Genomic DNA, 6525 nt, shown 5'->3' with positions numbered 1-6525 from the left:
TCATTTCCTGATGAAAACTCTTCAGAGTGTAGGGATAGAGGGTACATTCCTCAATTTATGAAAAACCCACAGCACATACCATTCTCAATGAGGAAAAATGGGGAGCTTTTCCCTTCAGGTCAGGAACATGATGAGCCCCACTCTCACCACTACTGTTCCGCATAGTACTAGAAGTCCTAGCCTCAGCAATCAGAAAAGGCATTCAAATTGGCAAAGAATTCAAACTCTCTTCGCAGGTGACATGTGGAAAACCCGAAAGATTCCACCCCCAAATCGCTAGAACTCATACAGCAACACGGCAGGATACAATATCAGTGCACAGAAATCAGTTCCCTTTCTATATACTAACAATGTGATGGAAGAAAGAGAAATTAGGGAATCGATTCCATTTACAAGAGCACCAAAAACCATAAGATATCTTGGAATTAATCTAGCCAAAGAGGCTCTAGACTCTAGAAATGGAAAAACATCCCCTGCTCATGGATTGGAAGAAAAAACACTGCTAACTTTCAATGCAATCCCTATCAAACTACCATTGACATTTTTCACAGAGCTGCAACAGACACTCCTAAAATTTGTATGTAACCAGAAAGGGCCCCGAATAGCCAGGGGAATGTTGAAAAAGAAAACCAAAGCTGCAGGCACCACAATGCCTGATTTGAAGCTATTATCACAAAGCTGTGATCACCAAGACAGCAGGATACTGGCACACAAACAGACACATAGATCAATGGAACAGAATAGAAACTCCAGAAATGGCCCCTCAACTCTATGGTCAACTAATCTTCTACAAAGCAGGAAAGAACATCCAGTGGAAAAAAGGCAGTCTCTTCAATTAACGGTGCTAGGGAAATTGGACACCTATACCCAGAAGAATGAAACTGAACCTTTTCCTTACCACATACACAAAAATAGACGCAAAATGGATGCAATACCTCGATGTGAGACAGGAATCCATCAAAATCCTAGAGGAGAACACAGGCAGTATCTTCTTCAATCTTGGATAAAGCAACTTTTTGCAAGACATGTCTCTAAAGGCAAGGGAAACAGAAGCGAAAATGAACTTTTGGGCGTTCATCAAGATAAAAACTTCTGCACAGCACAGGAAACGGTCAAGAAAACTAAAGGGCAACCCACGGAATGGGAGAAGATATTTGCAAATGACATTTCAGATAAAGGGCTGGAATCCAAGATCGATAAGGAATGGGCAGAAGACAGACAAATGGCTAACAGACACATGAAAAAATATTCAACATCACTAGCCCTCAGGGAAATTCAGATCAAAACCAGAATGAGATACCACCTTACACCAGTTAGAATGGCAAAAATTAACAAGGCAGGAAACAACAAATGTTGGAAAGGATGTGGAGAAAGGGGATCCCTCTTACACTGTTGGTGGGAATGCAAGCTGGTACAGCCACTCTGGACAACAGTATGGAGGTCCCTCAAGATGTTAAAAATAGAGCTACCCTGTGACCCAGCCATTGCACTACTGGGTATTTACCCCAAAGATACAGATGTAGTGAAAAGAAGGGGCACCTGCACCCCAATGTTCATAGCAGCAATGTCCACAATAGCCAAGCTGTGGAAGGGGCCAAGATGCCCTTCAACAGATGGATAGAGATGTGGTCCATACATACAATGGAATATTCCTCAGCCATCACAAAGAACGATTACCCACCGTTTGCATCAACATGGATGGAACTGGAGGGTCTGATGCGAAGTGAGATAAGCAGAGAAAGACAATTATATGGTTTCACGCATATGTGGAGTATAAGAGATAGTGCCCAGGACAATAGGAGAAGGTAGGGAAAACCAAATGGGAAGAAATCAGGGAGACAAACCATATGAGATTCTTGACTCCAGGAAACAAACTGAGGGTCGCAGAAAGGGAGGTGGGTGGAGGGATGGGATAACTGGGTGATGGGCATATGATTTGATGAGCACTGGGTGTTACAATGTTCAACGATTCACCAGTTCAGTGTATCAAAAACCAGTGATGGTTTGGCTAATTGAATTTAAATAAAAAATTTTTAAGAAGCTCTGTAAATGGTAGGGAGTAGCTTGCATCATTTTTCAGTCTCCAGGTGTCTTCTCACTCTGGACGACATTGTACCGTCCCCCCTCCACCTCTCAAGGATACCGTTATTGACAGAAAACGAACAAGTAGAACCCCACATTCGGGTAGCAAGACAGATGGGGACATGAGCCCCTCACACATCGCTGGTGAGGAGGCCAAATGTGAGACAGCGTTACAGACGAACTTACTACTGATCAATAGGAAATAAAGTAAATTTAGTAAGAATAATGGATATAGAACCAACCACTAAGGACACATCATAGTCGTAACTGTTTCCGACAAGAAACTTCAACAGGTTCTAACAGTGACAATCGCTAACTCTCCATGAGACACATTGATATTAAAATAGAAAATCTTCATAGTGGAGAAACAGCACAGGTAACACCTTAGCCAAACGAACAGTTCACTTCACTTGTAAAGAGTAAAATAGAGATTATGTGACTCCTGATGAGACGAAGCACACACATCTTGCCAAAAGGGTGGATCTTGAATTTCAGTGAGGAACGATCAGAGACCCCAGACTGAGGGACATTCTACACCATAACTAGACGGTACCCTTTCAAAGCGTCAAGATGCTAGAAACAAGCCCTGTTTCAGCCTAAAGAATTCTAAAGAGACAGAATGACTACATGCGAGGTGGGATGTGGGGCTGGACCCAGGAACAGCAGAAACAGAACATCAGTGTCACCTGGTGAAATGTGAGGCGTCTTCCGGTGATAGCAGGGAATCCGTATTTAAATGTTGATTTTCTATGATCATAATATAATTCTTATGAAATAGGTTAATATTTGCTCTATCTGGGTATTCAGTTACAAATCTGTGTCTGAATATATTCCAAAAATGTAAAAAAATAAAAAGAAACCTTAGCAAATTACCTTACTGAGGGTGAAATCCACACCCTGAAAAACGAAGCCGTAAGACCTTGCTGGCAATAGACGCAACGTGACTGACGGCGGGTAGAGGCCTCGTTCTACGTTGATTCCAAGAAATACAGGAGTCCTAGCTGAGCGAAGAAACGCACGGGTCAGTCCTATCTGCAGGAAGCACTCCGTACGTGGGGTAGGTGTCAAAGAGAAGAGTCCGCTTGGATTCCGAACTACCCATTAAAGAAATCGGTTGTGGAAAAAGGCCAACAACTTTCACAGAAATCCTTGAGTCATAAGAACACAGCTTCCAGGCCCTTTCGAAAACCTTCTCATAGATCTAGATGAGAAAAAGCCTCTTTCCGTCCCAAATGGTCAAAAAGAGAGCAGCCCTGGAACGACACAGTTATCCAAAATCAAACCAGAGAGCTACAGGATAATAAACGGCCTCTGACAACTTCTCCACAGAAAAATGCCAAGGAGAAGGGCACAATTTAATAAGTCCTGAATAAAAACTTTTATAAAGCAACGACCTCTATCAAGAAAGAATTCAAGTCGGGCATGTAAACAGAAGGGGGAATGAACCACGAGAGACTGTGGACTCTGGGAAACAAACTGAGGGCCTCAGAGGTGGGGGATGGGATAGGCCGGTGACGGGTAGTAAGGAGGGCACGTATTGCATGGAGCACCGGGTGTTATATGCAATTAATGAGTCATGGAACTTGACATCAAAAACCAGGGATGTACTGTATGGTGACTAACATAATAAAAAAATATTATAAAAAAAAGTTCAGGGAAAAGATGAGGCCACAGAAAGAACTGAAAAGTACAGAAGAATGTATGTTCAGTCATTTAAAATAAGTCCTTCACGGATGGAAAGATTCTTCGAATAAAAATGGAAAGGACATGAGCTTTCCTTCCCACTAAGCTCTTAGGACATTAAGCAAATGTTAAACAATCACGGATCATAGATTCACTGTTTTTAAAAAAATGCAGACATGAGTTGAATTTCTGACACAGCGCAATTGTTATCATTCCACATTTAAAAATAAAAGGTCTCGACTCCTCTCACCATCACCTTGGGCAAAGCAGTTCGAGTGTTCACGCAAAGTCCTCTGGGCGGGTAATCCTTGCAACAAGCGGTAAGAAGATGTCGTGACCTCTTGGATTCCTGAGGCTATAAATGACCTGAAACAACAAGGATTTTACCAACATGCAGCCTAGACGTTTGTCTCTGTCTCTCTCCTCGGGCTGCGCATTCCCTCCTTTCCCAGACTCGGACTGCGCCTCTGTTCAGAGCAGCTGGGGGTAGAGAACCTGAATCTTGCCCGTCGTCCGTCTGCTCTTCCAGCTCTCCTCCCCCGACAGCACTTCTTTACTTCTAAGGACAGTAGAAGGATCCTAACCTCAGGCGAGTGTGACTGACTGGTAACGGCCGCCACGCGTCCCCGCATTGAGCGAACATTCTGAGCTGCGCTCTGGGTTCCCAAGACAGTGTCCTCATCGGTCAGTTACGGCGGCGGATGGAGGGGCAGACACGCTGTGCATGTGGGGTGCTTGGTCGACTCATCATCCTATCAAATGACAGAACTTCCTCAGCGTCCTTCGAGGGGCCGAGCACCGACTCACCTTGGAGGTGGACCCGGACGTGGGGCAGATGTCTGCAGTCAGAAGACACGGTCCGTCCTGGTCTCTGAGGACTTCCGGCCAAGAGGTAGACTCGATCCAGGGGGACCTGGCGGAGTTGGGGACAGTACGGCCCCAGTTACGCTCCCCCAGCAGCCCAGCTCAGTCACTCCGTGCGCTCCTGGGTGTGAGACAACGGGGACAGTCATTGTGTGTGTATTACGTTAACATCGTGAGAGGTTCCCCGAGTGCCCCGAGCCCGTCAGTCTGAGATGGGCCACCATCATCTTGACTATCAGTTCTGTAATATCTGCTCTCGGTCCTCCTCTCCCGCACACTCCACCTCCAGGCGGACAGAGCTTTTAGCTGAAAGAGCCCGGAAAGCTGAAGAATCCAAAATCCTACCTTCACGCCAGGTGCTCCCTGCGCTTTGGTTTTCTCAGTTCAAATTTAGAGCCCTAGAAACAAAAGGAAAAATGAACTATTGGGACCACGTCAAGATAAAAGGCTTCCTTTCACTACATCTGTATCTTCGGGGTAAATCCCTAGTAGTGCAATTGCTGGGTCGTAGGGCAGCTCTGTTCTTCACGTCCTGAGGAAGCTCCGTACTGTTTTCCAGTTCACAGCAGTGATGTCCACAGTAACCAAACTGTGGAAGGGGCCGACATGCCTTCAACAGGGGAATGGATGAAGATGTGCTCCATATATGCAGTGGAGTATTACTCGGCCATCGGAAAGGATGACTACTTACCATTTACATCGACGTGGATGGAACTGGAGGGGATTATGCTAAGAGAAGTAAGTCAAGCAGAGAAGGACAATTATATGCTTTCACTCGTGGAATTTAAGAAACGAGGGAGAGGATCATAGGGGAAGAAATCAGAGTGGGAGATGAACCATGAGAGACTCGACTCTGGGAAACAAACTGAGGGCTGCGGAAAGGGAGGTGAGTGGGGGATGGGGTAGCGGGGATGTGATGAGCACTGGGTGTTATACACAACCGATGAATCCTTGAACCCTACATCTGAAAGTAATAATGTACTCTGTTGGCTAATGGATATTAAATTTAGACCCTTAGAATTTCTTTATAAGTGAGTCCCACTTCACTGTGTAAAACCAGTATCCCTTTTGCTCTGTCCTGCTCCTTTTCAAATCTCCGTCTAAGTAGACACAGTATCAGATTAATGCTCTGTCTTCACCTCCTCGTAGCCCTCCCCCGCCCCCCCAGCCAACTGCTCTCCAAGCTCACAAGTCCTATACATCTCTCAGACTGGTCCCCTTCTCCTGTTTAATCCACCCCTTTATTTACGAGCTAAATATAGAAAATTAATACGACCCAGGCCCTGTCTTTAATGGTGTGGTTCTCAGGACAGTTCTTCTTCTTTCCGTGTGAGTTCCACGTGTGACCACACTTACCTTTATTAACACAAGCAGCACCTGTACTCCAGACACTGAGGTGCCTTCTCAGTCTTCAGCATCAGACACTTCGGCAATCGTGTCCTGAAAGACGTATCAGAAATTAATGTGAGGGGCGCCTGGCGGCTCAGTCAGTTAAGCATCTGCCTTCTGCTCAGGTAATGATCACGGGGTCGTGTGCTCGAGTCCTGCGTCCAGGTCCCTGCTCAGTGGAGAGTCTGCTTCTCCCTCTGCCCCCTCTAAAAATAAAATCTTTTTAAAAAGTGTGACAATACTGCAGTGTTTTATTTTTGATTGATCTGATTAATATCCAGCAATTGCCATGATGTAAATTCAGGAAGGTCATTCTCTCATTTGAAAACAACTGGAGCTTTAAACTTACGTGCTTGAGGAAACTTTTACAAATTAAATAATACTTATTATGTTAGCATAATCATAGAAAATCCCTATTTTTCATCAATTGGTAAAATATTAACTTTCTTAGTGATTTCATCCATTTCCTGCGAGGATTGAACTCCATGAAGCATATAGAGCCCTCAA

The 6525-nt window shown here is 44.8% G+C and overlaps 1 long non-coding RNA gene across 7 annotated transcripts; it reads right to left on the bottom strand.

The window, feature by feature from the left end:
• Positions 1–770: 770 nt before the first annotated feature.
• Positions 771–6214, bottom strand: LOC103677279. Of its 7 annotated transcripts, none has more exons than XR_005835695.1 (6): positions 5986–6214; positions 4975–5358; positions 4261–4750; positions 4022–4131; positions 2956–3335; positions 771–1031 (listed from the first exon to the last, which is right to left on the bottom strand). It is a non-coding gene; the product is annotated as an uncharacterized LOC103677279 (long non-coding RNA). The 7 variants fall into 7 exon arrangements; XR_005835693.1 differs by lacking the exon at positions 771–1031 and adding an exon at positions 1899–2829; XR_005835696.1 differs by lacking the exon at positions 771–1031 and having other exon boundaries at positions 2957–3335; positions 4975–5027; positions 5321–5358.
• Positions 6215–6525: the final 311 nt, after the last annotated feature.

This window comes from Ursus maritimus, unplaced genomic scaffold, assembly GCF_017311325.1.
Source record: "Ursus maritimus isolate PB19 unplaced genomic scaffold, ASM1731132v1 scaffold_19, whole genome shotgun sequence".
Classification (NCBI taxonomy): Eukaryota; Metazoa; Chordata; class Mammalia; order Carnivora; family Ursidae; genus Ursus; species Ursus maritimus.
Note: the sequence above shows the minus strand (reverse complement) of the source record. Positions and strands in the feature narration are given on the sequence as shown.